At 38.6% G+C, this 18,588-nt stretch overlaps 1 protein-coding gene across 2 annotated transcripts in view; it reads left to right on the top strand.

The window, feature by feature from the left end:
• ppm1aa (protein phosphatase, Mg2+/Mn2+ dependent, 1Aa) overlaps positions 1–18,588 on the top strand; it is a 52,952-nt gene that overhangs the window by 3,966 nt on the left and 30,398 nt on the right. The gene's annotated exons all lie outside the window — the stretch shown is intronic.

The following is an 18,588-nucleotide window of genomic DNA, read 5'->3' as shown; positions in this document are numbered from 1 at the left end:
ATAATAATTATTGCTACAACACATCAGTAGGATTAAACAAACTCAGGGTGCTGTAAAGATGTCTTACATTCCAAGTCTAACACCTTTGAAAATTATACTTAGTGATAAGTTAGCCACCTTCTTTCTACCTTTTTTGCTTTACGTACAAAATCTTGGAGTCTTTTATGCTGATCAGTACACACAAACATGGTGTAACAGTCCTCAAACCAAATAGTCTATGTATGTTCTTATTCATCCAGGTCATTCAACCGATCAGTTTGTCTTAGAAGACGTTTCACCTCTAATCCAAGTAGGCTTCATCAGTTCATGCTCATGGATTTAGATTGTTCAGATCTAGTCTTGGACGAAGATTCGTCAGCCAATTTAAAGGGCACCTAATATTATGTTTGGTTTTTTTACATTTAAAACACTTCCTTATGATCTCCATAACATGTAATTAGGAATGGGTTAAAGATTTTTCCGGTCCGGATTCCACTTTTGATTCTGCTTAACAATTCGGTTCCTAACGGTTCTTTTATCGATTCTTATATGGAAAACAAGATAAAAAAAGGTGGATTAGCCTCAATTTTGTTAAGTTTAGAGGTAACATAACCTTAGAAAGCCTACAGTGAGGTCACATACATACTGTATCTTAGAAGGAAACAAGGTACTTTTTTGAAAATAAATATAATAAATATTCTTCTGTAGAATTTAACAAAATAAATAAAATGGAAATTACACAACAATGTAACATTTAGTAATATGTGATATTAACTTATTACATGCAAAGTGAGGCATGTCATGCCTTTTATTGGTTATAATTTTAATGATTGTGGCTTACAGTGTATGAAAAACTTGAATAGAAACTGTGGGGTTTCAAAAAGTATAAGTGCAGATCATCAAAACGATAATAAAGGCTTGACATATCTGACTTTGCATGTAATGAAATATCACATTTTAGTTTCACATTTGAAGTTAATTGCTGACATAAATGGATTTGTACGGGATGTTCTAATTTTGTGAGTTACACCTATGTAATATAATGACTGAGAGAAAATCTGGTGGGAGGAAAACTGACTACATTTAAAACATTCACCTACCAAATTTAGGAGTGTTTACTGTAGCAAAGAGACCACAAACTTAGTCGCTGCATTCGTCGAGCGGCAGACGTGAACTGGAACGGGAACTGCCCGCCATGGAGCCAGTCAGAAGGCAGTGAAACAATAATAATGATAAAAACCATAATATATACTCGAATGGAGACTTTTCAGCAAGGGACTAATTACTGTTGTAACAGAAACCACAGTGGCAAAATGACAATTACTTGGCCAAAGGAACAACATTTTTGTGTCACAAAAGAGACATTAAGGGGGAACTGCACTTTTTCGGAATTTTGCCTATCGTTCACAATCATTATGAAAGACATGACGACGAATGGATTTTTTTTAATGCATTCTAACTTGTAAATAAACTTAAATAAAAGTCAGCTCATAGCGGAGCCAATGGATGTCCTTTATTCCGCCCATAAAATCCAATAAATAACCATCCAAAAAGCGGTACCAATACTCTTATTTACATTTCCTGACTAGAATATCAACCAAGTGTTAGTGATGTTGTTATTATAAGCGCTAACGCAGACAAACTATTTATAGCGGCAACGTGATCACCAGTTTATGCTGCTATATTTACATGAAGTGGTCAGCTGTTTCCTCACTTCCCTGCTCTTTGGAAGTTTATTGTAGATCATAAATCATGCATCTCATCTGGTTAGAAGAAGGTTGAGGACGTATTCCGACAAGTTGGTACATTTTGACAGCCAATTTAGACCCGGTAATGGCGAGAATGACACGAAAAGATTCTTGGCTCCACCTCCCTTTTCCTTGCGAGGATTATGAGTAATTCGTCATCTAAACAAGAATATAACAATATTCCATCAATCAGCATCCTTATGACAGCAGACCTTGTAGAGTAAGTGATGATTTATGTTTGTTGGCTCTCGTGAAGTCTGGTGAGCAGTAATCGGTTTTGTTGTTGAAAAAAAAAGTATACATCGTGTTGCGTTTGTGAAATTAGTGCGCTGCGTATGCTTAAAATGATCAAAATACATAAATATTAAAAATGATTATACATTCGCCTGTTATTATTTTACACATATACATTCATCATGTATATAAAACCCTAATGGAGGTGTTTAGATGTTTTTTTTTAAGGGCTTTATAGGCAGAATAGAGCAACTCACTTAGCCTCCATTGTAAGCAAACATTTGATCGCATTTATTTATATTTCTATTTTAGAATACATTAAAAAAAATACATTCGTCATTTCTTTCATAATGATTGAACGATAGGCAAAATTCCAAAAAAAAGTCCACTTCCGCTTTAACAAACGCCATCTTTACATGAACGGAAATCAATAAAACTGGACATATTTAAAATAAACATATTACTAATGGTAATGTAACTGAGAGTCTACATATGGAACCAAATGTCTCCAATAAGGGTCCATTACTATTAACTCATTTAGCAGGGGGAACCCTAAAACTTCCTCTTGGGGTCCCCACATCCCAAGGCATTTACAGGGTGTCCCCAAAAATGTATACACACTTTAAATAATTGTAAACTAGCTGTTTATTATAATTCGTTTTATTTTCAACATGTAAAATAATTTACAAACATCATTCTATTGTTTTGTCACCGCCTGTTCTCTAACTGATATGTTCTGGAATAGCACACATCATGAAACTATTCCCTTGGTATTTGCATGCATTCACATACAGTGTTTGCTCTCAAGTCAATGACTGTTGCAGGTTCCATTGCGTAAACCTTGTCTTTCAGGTATCCCTATCAAAAGAAGTCTAGTGGTGTGAGGTCTGGTGAACGTGGAGGGTATTCAACAAAAACCCTCCGTCCAGACGTCACACCACTAGACTTCTTTTTATGGGGATACCTAAAAGACCATCATAACACACTAACATACTGTACACACTAACACCAGCAGGTAGTTACAGTATGAGTGGCTATATATAGTTTATTATTTGCGCACTATTGACTAATGATGCATGAAAAATTTGGCCGGAAGAAGACGTATTTTGATTCCTGGAACTGTGCTCTCAAAGCCGAATGTTGTGATGACGTAAGCTATACGCACGAGGTTGTCTGGAGCGGAGGCAGCGCGTCCGCGCTGTGGACGTACTTTAATATATCCAAAGTATACCCGCGGACAGCGATCTTTACAAATTGGCGGCTTTTAATGAGAGAAAGGCAGCGCGGCAACGTCAGGCTCACTGCAGCTCGAGTCACTTTTCGTCGCGGATATGGAGCGACAAAGGTAAAAGGTTTCTAAACACGAGTTCAGTGTCCAATAGGTGGGTTGCAATCACGTGACCTAGAGGCACATGTGGACACTTCCGGGTTTCAGACGAAGGTCTGGAGCCCCATTAGGCTACTGTTTATTTACATGAATCAGTACATATTTAGGTATTAAGGTTTAATGGCAAATATAAAAGCGATCATTAAGAAAATATTTTAAATAGGATGGAGTGGATTTTTACACTTGTAAAAATATATTTTTTTTTAAGATTTATACTATTTATTATTACCAAGAGGTTACTGCTACCTCACGTCACTTGACATTCACGGTATTTAGAGAAGAAAAGAATGAAAGCACATCATATCTTTACATCTGAGGAGTCCACAAATGAAGTATTAATCGGTGAAAGACAAAGTTGGACTTATTCGTACATTGCTAAGTAATGTATTTGATTGACATAACGAGTGCCTTGCTGCTAATGAGAAAAAGGATACATTTGTTTGCAGTTGAATTCCTGCTACAAATATTAGTCTAATTTACAATTCATGTCGGCAGTTGTTTTTATGATGTGAAATTCATATTTTGCCTCATTGTTTATCTATAGATGTCCCTGTTGTTCAGCAATGTTTGCTAGCGATAACAAGATGTAGTATGTTGTTAAGCCTACGAGAGATTTATTCATCTAGTTTATTAATAATAATATTTTGTTGATGCCAACAAATGTTACTAAATACGCTATAATGTGGTCATCCGTGTCGAATAAAGCAATTGGCTTTTCTGCACAAGCTACTAAGCTTTTAGTTTCTGTTATGAAAACCAACATCAAAAGTATGGTGGATTGGACCAACAATCACAATATTTATTACTAGTACTTAACTTGACAGTAGTTTATTTGCACTACCAGGTCTTCGTAGTTATATTTAGGCATAGCTACCACAAAAGAACGTTTAGTTCTGCTATGAAAAACTTCTAATATAGTAGAGGATAAACTCGATTGCATCACAGAAAGTTTCTCAAACAAATCAAACGTTCAAACAACCATTTTAGAAAGTGATCGCATTGTCTGATTGTATTGCACAAGATGATGAAAGTGATATTTTTAAGAGCCATTTCTTTTGATACAGTTTCGTTTTTACCCTCACTTTATTACCTTTATGAATCACTTCTTTCAGGACTCTTTGAAAGCTCTTTCCTATCTCTCTATCTGAACGACTGGAACACCCAAAACAGAACAGCAATACTCAAACTCTACACTAATTCTCACTTGTTTCAATGCTACATTCAAGCTGCTTGACAATCGTGTGAGTTAAGCCGCAAAGAAAAAAACCCCAATGTGACGTCATATGCAACCCTCCTATAACACCAGAAATGAATGCTACATTTGTTGCAAGTCAATGTTATTAAAGAACGAGTGACTAAAAGGATTGGAGAAAACTGTTTAAAAGTAATAATAAAATCTTAACTAATTACATTGTACAATAAGCAGCAACCAATTAAAAATAGACCAAAACGATATTATGTAACAAAAATATGTATGTCAATACTATACTTAACAGATTTGTTTTAAATGTATATTCACATTTTTTTTTGCCTTTTTAAAGAATGTATGCATCACAGCAAATCATGTGATGACTTCATATTGACCACGCCCGTAACCACACCACCACCGCCACAGGTTTTTTGGCAATTTAGGGGAAACCCTGGTGTGTTCCATGTCTTCCATGTCGAAAGTAGTCTTGATGAGGGCTTAGAAGGTAAACAACTAAAATAAATGTTTTGGGCATTGTTTTATCCAAATGCATACATGTGTCCAAAATGTGGTCAAGTAGATGCATTGTGGGTTTCCTGGACGTCGTCTACATCGCTAAAAGAAAAATCTAAGAAAGAGAATCCCTTTGCCATCTTCCACTAGGTTTTTAGAAAAAAAAATGTAATAGCCCGTGAAGATTCCCTCTTCTCTTCTCCGACTCCCTCGTCGTCATTTGGGATGTGCTCGTCTGTTGTCATTTCCCTTCTTGGGTCGATGACCAGCCCTATCTTGCCTCTGATTGGCCTGTCCGTAATGTTTTGCCGTAATCTTAACTAATCGTGACTCATAGTAGTAAACCAACCAATAATCATTGATTTTTCCCGTATATTTTTGTCCCCTTCCTGTGGAGTTTCACTCATCCATTTGTCTTTTTCTTTCTTTTCTTCCTCATTCTTCTTTTGTAGCTTGTAGCTTTGTAGCTAAGCTACCCGCTGCATGAGTCTAAAAATAGCTAAGCTATGGAAATCGCTACTCATTTAAAAAGTAGCCAAGCTACTGGGAAATTTAGTTAAGCTACGTAGCTTCGCTACACGTAACAAGCTACTGCCCAACACTGCCTGTTGTATTCAGATGATGTGCTAGCGTTACTGCTGCCTGGAATGAGATCGGAGCGATTCAAAAACGTGACATTAATTTTTAATTATTGCATCCTTTGTGTACAAATGTTTCAGCATATTGATCGCATGTCCTCCTCTTGATGAAGTAGCAGCCTTATAATTATTACAAGTAGCGCCATTGCAATCCTTTCTTGTAAAATGTTAGTTTTTTTTCGACTGGGCATCGCCATTTTGAAATTTGACGTCACTATGCAGTACGCACGTTGCGTGATGACGTTATCCCCACCTGGAAGAATCGATAAGCGAATCGCTTGACAAAATGGCAAGTGATTCCAAATCGCTTGACAAAATGGCAAGTGATTCCAAGGAGTTGATACACTAAGAATTGGTTCTGAACAAGAACCGGTTTTCGATTCCTATCCCTAAATGTAATGGTGAAATTTTACATACCGTATTTCCTTGAATAGCCGCAGGGGCGTTAATTTATTTAAAACCTCCTGTCACTCCTGCGTTTACCGGAAACCGGCGGGATGGCCGTGCATGCGGTAATTATTTTAAAACCTCTTCTCACTCCGGCGTTTACCAAAAGGAATCCATAAAATTTAGGCGTGCGCTTTGAGTGTGATGTAAGCATACCATCATGAAAAGCACATTTAATAAAAAAAAACGTTATTATGGTCTTACTTGTACTTATAAATGGAGTCCATTTGCAGCTCCTTCTGACCAAAAGCATCGATAACTTGTTTATAGAAGTCTTCATTATTTTCTTTTTTCAGTTTTAAAAGTCTCTCTGTCTCGATGGAGATATTTCTTTAATTATTACCTCCTGCTTCGATTGAAAGTCCAGTTTAGAAAACTGTTTTATTTTAGATACCGGTATGTAATCCTCCTTGTTAAAAGGAAGAAAAAAAAATCTCTTGCTGCGTGTGTTCACTTCTTCTGCAGTACCGGAAGTCGCAAGAAGGATCACTAGCGCGGCAGCGCCCTCTACCACCAGGAGGCGGGAGTCATTTAATGACATACAGTATTTCACACACGCAGCTACGGTATATTAATAAAACATAGCTGCTTACTGTTCTCTTTAGCATACTGTACCGGTATTCAATAGCTTGGACCTTAAATCCTACTGAATAGCTCTTTATCTTTTTTCCTTTGTGCGATTGTAAACTACTGAAAGCAGCTTCCTCCATTTTGAAAATGAGGACAGATGCGTCACTCGTGACGTAACGAATTTGACCCGGTGGAAGTTCTAGACATATGCTAAATATTTTGCGAAACGAGTTTGATCCGGTGAAAATTATAGAAATGCGATAATAAAATTGATATTTTGCGAAACGAATTTGATCCGGCTTCAATAATAAACCGGCGATAAGGCCAAGCATGCGTTAATTATTTTGAGAAACGAGTTTGACCCGGCAGTAATTCTAGACGTGCGAATACTATATTCCCTGCTCCAATTCAAGGAAATACGGTAGTTTGTTTTACAGACTGTCTTGAAGCCGCTTTCAGACCGTCTCTTCGGGATGCGCCGTTTTGTGAGTGATCTTATTTTCGTGCCTTCATTTCGACTGCGTCTTCTCTTCACACAGCTTTTCGGGTAAATCTCTACCATATACCGAGATACCTGCTGACGTCACAGGTCAGATAACGTCACAAGTTAAAGCAATTTCCAAATGGCTCGTTTGGCCGAAGTTTGATGGAAGGCAAGATTATTTAATAAATATCTTCGCAATACCTCCACGGTTTGATTTCAAATTTTCGGGACTTTTGGGGATCCCAAATACACACAAGCAGGTAACATCAGGCAAGACAATTTGTTTTTTACATATTTAGTCCCCTTTAAGTCTAAGACTATATCTGACCAATCTAATGAACTGATAAAGCCTACTTGTATGAGAGGCGATACAATATGACTTGTAGGACAAACTGAACAGTCTAGTCGAAGAGCAAACAGGTTCTGTTTGTTCATTCACATTGGGTTTGAATTTATGCCAGCAATATATAACTTGCAAGAAGCCAGAAATGGTCAGGATTTTTTTTAGAAGCTTAGAAGCTTTTTTATATTTACTGGAAATAGTTAAATTGTGAAGTTAAAACACAGGTTATGAACTTGCCAGGACACGGCAGACCTCTATTGGTGTCTTACTAGGAGTATTGTCGACACAGAAATCCTTTCTCCCTTAATGCTTATGGTGTCTTAAAGATGAGCTCAGCAGCAACAGTTCAATATTATTTTTAGTAGGGATGCACAATATTATTGGCGACCGATAATTATCAACCGATAATGGAAATTATGACGTCACATTAATAATTCCGATAATGAAAACTTAACCGATCAAATGAGCCTAAAAATAACTTGACAACAAAATGAGTAGTTTATGTACTGTATAACTTCATATTTCATCTAGAGGCACAGGCTTTAGTTAGTTACATTTTATGATTTCTTAGTTGAAAAAAAATGCAGTTTATCATTTGAACTCTTAATTTCTTCATGTTCTTTAATTGAATGTTGCTTTTCTATTTGGCAGGCACATATTGCACTATTTTATCACTTTATTACTGTTGGGGAACATTTTGTTTTATTTATTAGATTTTTGTCAATCAACAACAGATGTGCCTCCACTTTCTTCGGTGTTGCTAACAGCAATGCAGAATCTTAATGGCTTAGTCCAATTGGCCTCATTTATGCACGTAGCATAAAAATAAAATTTCAGATGTTTTTACAAACTATATTTACAATCCCCCCCCTACTTTTTAAAGAAACCAGACCGAGACAAAGAACGTTCGAAACAAGTTTTTCTTTTATTTGATCAAAAACTAGTAGTTTGAAATTACACTGCGTACACGGCATCTTACTCTTATCGAAAAATAATTTGAATATTGTTATTCTTTTTAGACTAGATATACATTTTTACTTTTTATGGAATAATTTTCAAATAACTAAATTAAGAGCTTCCTCTGGGAAGCAATACTTCTGTAGCATGGCACATTACCGGTACATGCAAATACATAATAATCTCTAACATTGCTATTAATAATGTGATAACTTAAAACTTATGTCTTAAATAAATAGTTCAGTAAATAAAAAATGTAGTATTATAAATTGTATGCAAATAATCATGTAAAACACTGAGAAAACTATATAATAGTTTTAGTAAGTGGATAACGGCAGGCTTTTACATTCAAACATCTTGGCAGCGTGCAGAGTGACTGCTTTAATGATAGCTCTGTGCATTGTGCTTCTTTCTCATCATACATGGTATCATCATACATACCTGGTGTAAATGATTCCACCTCAGTAAAATGCATTTCAACCAGAGTTTGTTTGTTGTTGCGGTCTTGTTCGGCTCATAGAGTTGCATTTCCCGCACTCGTGCTGCTGCCTTTTTTAAACAAACTTTAAAGGCCTACTGAAACCCACTACTACCGACCACGCAGTCTGATAGTTTATATATCAATGATGAAATCTTAACATTGCAACACATGCCAATACGGCTGGGTTAACTTATAAAGTGCAATTTTAAATTTCCCGCTAAACTTCCGGTTGGAAACGTCTATGTATGATGAGGTATGCGCGTGACGTCACGACGGCAACGGAAGTATTCGGACCCAATGTGTCACCATACAAACTGCTCTGTTTTCATCGAACAATTCCACAGTATTCTGGACATCTGTGTTGGTGAATCTTTTGCAGTTTGTTTAATGGACAATGGAGACTGCAAATAAGAAAGTTGTAGGTGCGATAGGTGTATTAGCAGCGGACTACAGCAACACAATCAGGAGGTTGTGTTGTGTTTGAGCTGGATACAAGACACACTACCGTGAGTACAGCTTTGGCTTCAAAACATTTGATTGCTTGCCCGTACGTGCGTGTCGCTATGTGCATGTCACGTACGTAACTTTGGGGAAATATATGTTTCTTGCCGACTCTAATGGCGGCCGGGGTGTCGTTAAAAGCTACAACGCCCGCCGCCGCTGCGTAGTTAGCTTCAATTGTTAAGCTTCGCCAAGCTGGAAATTATTAACCGTGTATTTACATGTTCATGGTTTAATAGTGTTGTTGATCTTCTGTCTATCCTTCCAGTCAGGGTTTTTTAAAATTTTGTTTCTATCTGCATTTGAGCCCGATGCTATCACGTTAGCTCCGTAGCTAAAGTGCGTCAACGATGTATTGTCGTGGAGATAAAAGTCACTGTGAATGTCCATTTCGCGTTCTCGACTCTCATTTTCAAGAGGATATAGTATCCGAGGTGGTTTAAAATACAAATCCGTGATCCACAATAGAAAAAGGAGAGTGTGTGGAATCCAATGAGACCTTGTACCTAAGTTACGGTCAGAGCGAAAAAAGATACACCCTGCACTGCCTCTCTAGTCCTTCACTCTAACGTTCCTCATCCACGAATCTTTCATCCTCGCTCAAATTAATGGGGTAATCGTCGCTTTCTCGGTCCGAATCTCTCTCGCTCCATTGTAAACAACGGGGAATTGTGAGGAATCCTACCTCCTGTGACGTCACGCTACTTCCGGTATAGGCAAGGCTTTTTTTTATCAGCGACCAAAAGTTGCGAACTTTATCGTCGTTGTTCTATACTAAATCCTTTCAGCAAAAACATGGCAATATCGCGAAATGATCAAGTATGACACATAGAATCATACTTGCCAACCCTCCCGTTTTTAGCGGGAGACTCCCGGTATTCAGCGCCTCTACCGATAACCTCCCGGCAGAAATTTTCTCCCGACAAACTCCCGGTATTCAGCCGGAGCTGGAGGCCACGCCCCCTCCAGCTCAATGCGGACATGAGTGGGGACAGCCTGTTCTCACGTCCGCTTTCCCACAATATAAACAGCTTGCCTGCCCAATGACGTCCAGAGGACAAATTTCACCACATCTAGTGTGTGTGTGACAATCATTGGTACTTTAATCTTTAATCTTTAATAACATCTACGGCTTTTAGAGAGTAGAGTGCACAACTGCGCACACAACAAGGAGACGAAGCAGAAGAACGAGGAAGTTACAGACATGGCGACGCCGTCGACGAGCAAGATGAAGAAATACGCTTGCAAGTTCCAAAACGAATGGAAACAAGAATTTCAGTTCATCCAAGACAGTTCGAAGGGGAAGGGGTATGTATGTTGCCTGTATATTTTGTATAACAGACTTCTCTATTGAACACGGTGGCCGAGTCATGAACGGAGGAGAAGTTAAACAGGACAATACTGCCATCTACTGGATAGCCCCCGGAACACTGAAATTCAAGTATTTATTTTATTTATATGTATAATAAAATAAATATATATAATATATATGAAATACTTGAGTTGGTGAATTCTAGCTGTAAATATACTCCCCTATTAACCACGCCCCCAACCACGCCCCCCCACCCCCCACCTCCCGGTATCGGAGGTCTCAAGGTTGGCAAGTATGCATAGAATGGATCTGCTATCCCCGTTTAAATAAAATCATTTCAATAGGCCTTTAAATTATTATTTAACACATACAACTTAGGCTTAGATCAAGCTGATAAGAAAAATCATGTAGTAACCAAAATATACTGCGTGGGAAGGGATTCTTAAATTACCAAAACATTTTTTTTACATAAAATTATGTTGCACAAAAATAAATAAACTAAATTAATAATGAATGTTTAACTAAACTGTCAATAAAATTAAAGTGTAAGTTAAAATACCGCTTTACCACTTTAATCATATTTTTTGCGCTTAAGCTTTAGACTTTTTCCGTTTGTTTGAGTTTGTCATTACTGCCACAAGTGGTGGAAAGGTGTATTACAACTGAGTACCGCTGAGGCCCATACGGACCACAGCTAAAAAAAACGATGTTTTGGCGGACCTCTAGGGGGCGCTCACAGCCCAATAATGAGCTTGGGCCCTATGGTTAAGAAACATTGCACAAAGGTATCACATTGACTACGTTTACACTGCAGAAAAAATTCGGCCGTCAAAAATAGACTTTGCTCACCAAAACCGGATGTTGTGATAAAGTATCCACTTCCGCTGGCGTGCTGCATGTTTCCCCGCGCACATGAATGACGTAGCTCGCCTAAAGCTGACGAAAATGTCACATACAGGTCGTATTGCGTTTAGACTGATGTCTCATTTGAAAAGATCAGATTCCAAACAGATTTGGAATACCTCCTGATGTGGCCTGAATCAGATGCGAAAAGGTCAGATTTGAAGCACTTTGGAGTGTTAAGAACGGCAAAAGAAAAATCTGATCTGTCCATGAGGGCAAAAAAATCTGATTTTGTGTGCAATGTGAACGGAGCCTTACTAAATCTATCTGTAAACTATGGCTCAGATCTTCAGATTAAAACATGGGTGTTTTTAAAATATATTTCTGTTCACACATTCAGAAGACCATTAAATTCCAACAGGGTCAATCTCTCCTACTTGATAGGCAAGTTTAAATCATAAGTTCTGATGTGCACAAGGTCCAATTTCATTTATTAGTTATTATAAAATTATAAACTCATTCTATTAAAACATGTCAATTGTAATTGATGTTGGTTATGTTATTTATTTTCTGTTTGCTATAGAGGGCATGTCAATAATTACAAAGTACACTTCTTTTAAACTTTGGTTTTTCAATCTAATTTGAACTAAATGGATTCTTTTGAGGTTTGATATTCAAAACAAATCAGGAGTGCAAAGTGCACCGGTAACCTGAAGGTCTTCATTTTCAAAGAGACTTTCAAGGCTGGGACCATAAAGAGGCAATCTGGTTTCTAAAGCAGTCCTGTCTTGACTTTAAGAAGGCATATTACTATATTTAAAAAAAAAAGCCCCTCCCCCCTGACACCCCGGCACACTCTCTCACACACACACACACACACACACACACACACACACACACACACACACACACACACACACACACACACACACACACACACACACACACACACACACACACACACACACACACACACACACACACACACACACACACACACACACACAATCGTTTAATCTTTATATTTAATCTTACCTCTTCCACCGTGTCATTGTGAACCACAACATGGCAGCTGGTTCTAAAACCGACGCTATTGTACAAACTAGCTTAAGGCCGTGACTATCTATTCAAAGCAGTAAAGCATTGATTTTGCATTGATTGCAGTAAAAACTCACTCAGTAAAGACCATTATTCTGAGCACATTATAACTACTACAGTACTGTAGCACTGTTCTCCTAGTTGCTTTCTGTAGGTAGCACTAACTGCCAAACAACATATAGAGAAAGTTCACCTATTAAGTGTAAATCAAGCATTTTTACAATTAGGATTAGATATTCCTTCAAAATACCTTTGAATTTCTACAGTGAGACAGTCAATCCCCTTCAAGATTATGTTGACTTTTTTGTGATTGCCTACAATACCTGAATTCGCACAAGCTTTTTCGGAAAGTTAGGGCAAAAGTTGCAATGTTTTGAGGTTTCTATTTTTCAATAAAATGGATTCAGTCTTGGATTTCATGAGTTTATCAACATTTTAGGGGTTTTTTGTAACCCGAAACACCAAACATGCTGTATTTGCATACAAATGTGTAAGCAGTTAAAGGCCTACTGAAATGAGATTTTCTTATTTAAACGGGGATAGCAGATCCATTCTATGTGTCATACTTGATCATTTCGCGATATTGCCATATATTTGCTGAAAGGATTTAGTAGAGAACATTGACGATAAAGTTCGCAACTTTTGGTCGCTGATAAAAAAGCCTTGCCTGTATCAGAAGTAGCGTGATGTCACAGGTTGAAGAGCTCCTCACATCTACATATTGTTTACACCAGCAGCGAGAGTGATTCGGACCGAGAAAGCGACGATTACCCCATTAATTTGAGCAAGGATGAAAGATTCGTGGATGAGTAAAGTGAGAGTGAAGGATTAGAGTGCAGTGCAGGACGCCAGGGTGTATCTTTTTTCGCTCTGACCGTAACTTAGGTACAAGGGCTCATTGGATTACACACTTTCTCCTTTTTCTATTGTGGATCACGGATTTGTATTTTAAACCACCTCGGATAGTATATCCTCTTGAAAATGAGAGTCGAGACCGCGAAATGGACATTCACAGTGACTTTTATCTCCACGACAATACATCGGTGAAGCACTTTAGCTTCAGAGCTAACGTGATAGCATGGGGTGGGGTGGCAAAGTTGGTAGAGTGGCCGTGCCAGCAATCGGAGGGTTGCTGGTTACTGGGGTTCAATCCCCACCTTCTACCATCCTAGTCACGTCCGTTGTGTCCTTGGGCAAGACACGTCACCCTTGCTCCTGATGGGTGCTGGTTAGCGCCTTGCATGGCAGCTCCCGCCATCAGTGTGTGAATGTGTGTGTGAATGGGTGAATGTGGAAATACTGTCAAAGCGCTCTGAGTACCTAGAAGGTAGAAAAGCGCTATACAAGTATAACCCATTTATCATTTATTTATCGTGCTTAACTGCGGATAGAAACAGAAGAAACATGCCCCTGACTGGAAGGATAGACAGAAGATCAACAATACTGTTATTACTTCTACTATCAGGAGACACCGAACCAAACCCTGGACCTGTAACCACACGGTTAATGCTGTCCAGCCTGGCGAAGCCTAGCAATGCTGTTGCTAACAACGCCATTGAAGCTAACTTAGCTACGGGACCTCGACAGAGCTATGCTAAAAACATTAGCTCTCCACCTACGCCAGCCCTCATCTGCTCATCACCACCCGTGCTCACCTGCGTTCCAGCGATCGACGGCGCGACGAAGGACTTCACCCGATCATCGGTGCGGTCGGCGGCTAGCGTCGGATAGCGCGTCTGCTATCCAACTCAAAGTCCTCCTGGTTGTGTTGCTGTAGTCAGCCGCTAATACACCGATCCCACCTACAGCTTTCTTCTTTGTTGTCTTCATTGTTCATTAAACAAATTGCAAAAGATTCACCAACACTGATGTCCAGAATACTGTGGAATTATGTGGTGAAAACAGACGACTTAAGCTGGCCACTGTGCTATTCCAAAATGTCTGCTTCAACCCGTGACGTCACGCGCAAACGTCATCATACCGAGACGTTTTCAGCCGGATATTTCGCGGGAAATTTAAAATTGCACTTTATAAGTTAACCCGGCCGTATTGGCATGTGTTGCAATGTTAAGATTTCATCATTGATATATAAACTATCAGACTGCATGGTCGGTAGCAGTGGGTTTCAGTAGGCCTTTAAACTTAAAATTAGACTCCAGATTACAAAAAAAGTACTTTTTTCTGAGCTAATTGGCAAATTACTCTCCTGTGTTAACTAATAATAATTATAGTAACAATTCATTATAACTATAAAAAGAAACCCCACTAAAGGCTCTCTTATTGTCAGCTGTATGCTTCTGTCAAGTTGCAGGCGTTCTCTGTTTATGATTTAAGGTTGAAAAGGATTTTGTCAATCTAAAACACAGCAAGTAGTTTACCCCCAATGTTGCAATTCTTCATTAAGAAAAGTTGCTAGAAGTCACTAAGATGACATCGCTTTATTCGCATAATTAATTGCAATAGACTCCATAGGACAGAGGAATAACGTGGGAGAGATAAAAAGTGAGTTTTAAGAAATACACATTTTAATTAGAACTACAGATAAACTTCTGTTTATTCTTAGTACCGTATGTTTTCTTCACATTAAAAAAAAAAAAGGTTCTGCATTGTTAGATTTGATCAACAGAATGGAGGGTTCACAAACAAACCATTAACTTGCTCATTAACATGAGCAGTGATTTAATTTAGCGTGACTTCACAGTAGGGCTGCACGGTTTTAAGAAAAAAAGCTAATTGCGATTTTCTCTCCAAAATTGCAATTCGATTTGCAATTTTTATATTTTATACAGAAAATGCATAAAACTGCGAAAATAACGAGTGAATGAAGACATGTTACTTTTAGACTGTCAATCAACATATTCTTGTCTCAGAGTGCCACACATTAGAACAATATGCAATCATTTAATAATATACCTTAAAAATATTTGGTTTTATGCAGACAGACATAGAGCGTTTGGCTACAATATGCTCCTAAATAATCAATAAAAACTATACAGTATTAATAGTGTAATGTAATCATAATATATAATAATGCAGGTAACCATTTAAAAGGATATGCACTTATTTTTTCATCACTGGTAAATTGTTTACCATTTTACTGTAATTGGAAGTTAATACCTTTTATCCCAGGGGTCTCAAACTCAATTTACCTGAGGGCAGCTGAAGACAGAGTCTGGGTGAGGCTGGGCCACATCAGGTATTCCACAAAAAAAGCTTTGTTGAAAAAATTTGGATCTTCTCAAATGTCTGATTTTTAACACTAAATACTATGAAAAATAAATAAATACGTTAGGAATTGATATACACTACCGTTCAAAAGTTTGGGGTCACATTGAAATGTCCTTATTTTTGAAGGAAAAGCACTGTACTTTTCAATGAAGATAACTTTAAACTAGTCTTAACTTTAAAGAAATACACTCTATACATTGCTAATGTGGTAAATGACTATTCTAGCTGCAAATGTCTGGTTTTTGGTGCAATATCTACATAGGTGTATAGAGGCCCATTTCCAGCAACTATCGCTCATTGGCTCAGAAGGCTATTTGATGATTAGAAAACCCTTGTGCAATCATGTTCAGACATCTGAAAACAGTTTAGCTCGTTACAGAAGCTACAAAACTGACCTTCCTTTGAGCAGATTGAATTTCTGGAGCATCACATTTGTGGGGTCAATTAAACGCTCAAAATGGCCAGAAAAAGAGAACTTTCATTTGAAACTCGACAGTCTATTCTTGTTTTTAGAAATGAAGGCTATTCCACAAAATTGTTTGGGTGACTCCAAACTTTTGAACGGTAGTGTAAAAAAAAAAGTGAATACCGGTACATGTTTGGAGATGTGGAATATATTTTAATTCTGTTGTCACTGTCGTGTTTAGCCAACGCACAGAGAACGTCTCGATGCACGGAGAATGTCATTTACGCAATGTGCGTCATTTCCGCTCTTTCCTGTTCAGCAGCTCGGCGGAGGATAACAGGTCTCCTTTGTTTTTGCGCGTGATGTTGATGTCTTTCATGATGACATGAGCACCATGGCATTTGTAAATGGTACAAAGTACTGGGATAGCCAATGCAAAAAGGCGACTGCTCACGGAGTGTTATCCGCCGTGGTCTTACTCAAAAATGAAGAGGAAATGACACCGTGCTGTTGTTTTAGGTGTAGTAATAAAGGACAAATTAAATCAAATCGAAATATATGTAATGTTCATCGTGTGAGGCAACGCAAATACAATGAGAATAGCGTGATGCAAATAAAAAATAATGACACACAAATAACAGTGTGATCCCATAATTGGTCCGGGTTATCGGGGACCGTTATTGCCGAAGGACACTGTGCGCCTTCCTGCCTGGTGCCTGCTCATCGTGTTTTGTGCCTGAGCCTTTTGTTGCAGTGCCTTTTTGTTCTCCTGGCACCGTAGTTTTTGTATTTTGAATCATTGACAGTGTGGACAATAAAAGACTTGTCGCACTCACCGCTCTTGTCCTCTGCACATTTTGGGATCCACCAAAGTAAGCCACGACATAAACGTATAATGTCCCACTGGGTAGCAAATTTAAAAACGTTTTTTGGTAGTGTTGTGAACGCAGCGCGCTGGGAGGAATGTCCGCGTGTGCCCAATAGAAATGAGGCAGAGAAGACAACTCCACGGCAACACTGCTGTAACTTTTCACTCATTGAGAAATGTTTCTCTGCTTGTATCAATCCCGGTCAATGTCCCGCCCCCGAGAGCCATATACCCCGTGATTGGTAGGTTTGTTAAACTCCACACACAACACTATGAAGTTCCATTCATATAAAACTTGCGTGCCGCATTAACATTAGACTTTCATATTAAGGTGGGGGCTGCAAAATGTCGTCTTTGGGGGCCGCAATTGGCCGTGGGTTGCGAGTTTGAGACCCCTGCTATAAAAATAAAAAGTACCTTCATTTCTGTAAGTAAGCATTTAACTTAAATACATATTGAACATATTATTAAACATCTTAAAGTGCATTTTTCCCGGTTGTAAAAACTAGGTCGGGTTGTTTTCTTTTTGTTGTTGCCATCACGTGATCACAGCAATCTCGCTCGTTCGTCCATCTTCACAAGCTTGTACTGCCCATTCGCGTTGAAGCTGAAATATTCCCACAAAGGGTAATTTGGCTCTGCAATCATACTTTTCCTCTTAATTTGTATTACTTTGCGGCACTTCTCACTAGTGAGTCGCGAAAAACAAGGCTTTTAGTCTGTCCGTGAATCCTGTGTGTGTGTTAGGGTTGTCCCGATCCGATATTTGGATCGGATCGGCCGCCGATATTTGCCAAAAAATGCGTACGGCAAGGCATAGGAATATGCCGATCCAGATCCAGTTTAAAAAAAATTCCGGTCCGTGTTTTCCAACGCATTGATTTAAATAATACATTCCACTTTTCTGTTGCTCCCTAATTTCCGTTCCGCATTTTCCAGCACACCTTCAACACATCCCCAGGTCTGTGTCCTAACCGTTAAGACGGCCATGTGAATTAAAAGTTACCGGTAAAAATGTCAGCTGTCTCTGTGCGATATAGAAAATTACTATATCGTGATATTCGAGTATACGTTCTCACGCAGTTGCTTTTAGCTGCTGGCATTACACGACAGGCTCTTCTCACTCTTTCCTGTGTCTCCTTCTCACAGACAGCAAGCGCAGCTTCTTACATACGTCACATACGTATACGCCCTCTCCCAGCAGAGAGGTAGCAGCATGGCTAATGTTAGCTGTGATGCTAGCGCAGCTGTGCAAGTGGTAATACGAATGAAGGAAGAATTAATTAATTCCCCCAAAAAACTGCAGGGGACCATCGTCTGGCGGTGGTTTGGCTTCAAGTGGGGAATATGTCGAACAGACAA

The sequence above is a fragment of the Entelurus aequoreus genome, linkage group LG03, assembly GCF_033978785.1.
Source record: "Entelurus aequoreus isolate RoL-2023_Sb linkage group LG03, RoL_Eaeq_v1.1, whole genome shotgun sequence".
Lineage (NCBI taxonomy): Eukaryota > Metazoa > Chordata > Actinopteri > Syngnathiformes > Syngnathidae > Entelurus > Entelurus aequoreus.
This window is presented reverse-complemented; position numbering and strand designations above follow the sequence as displayed.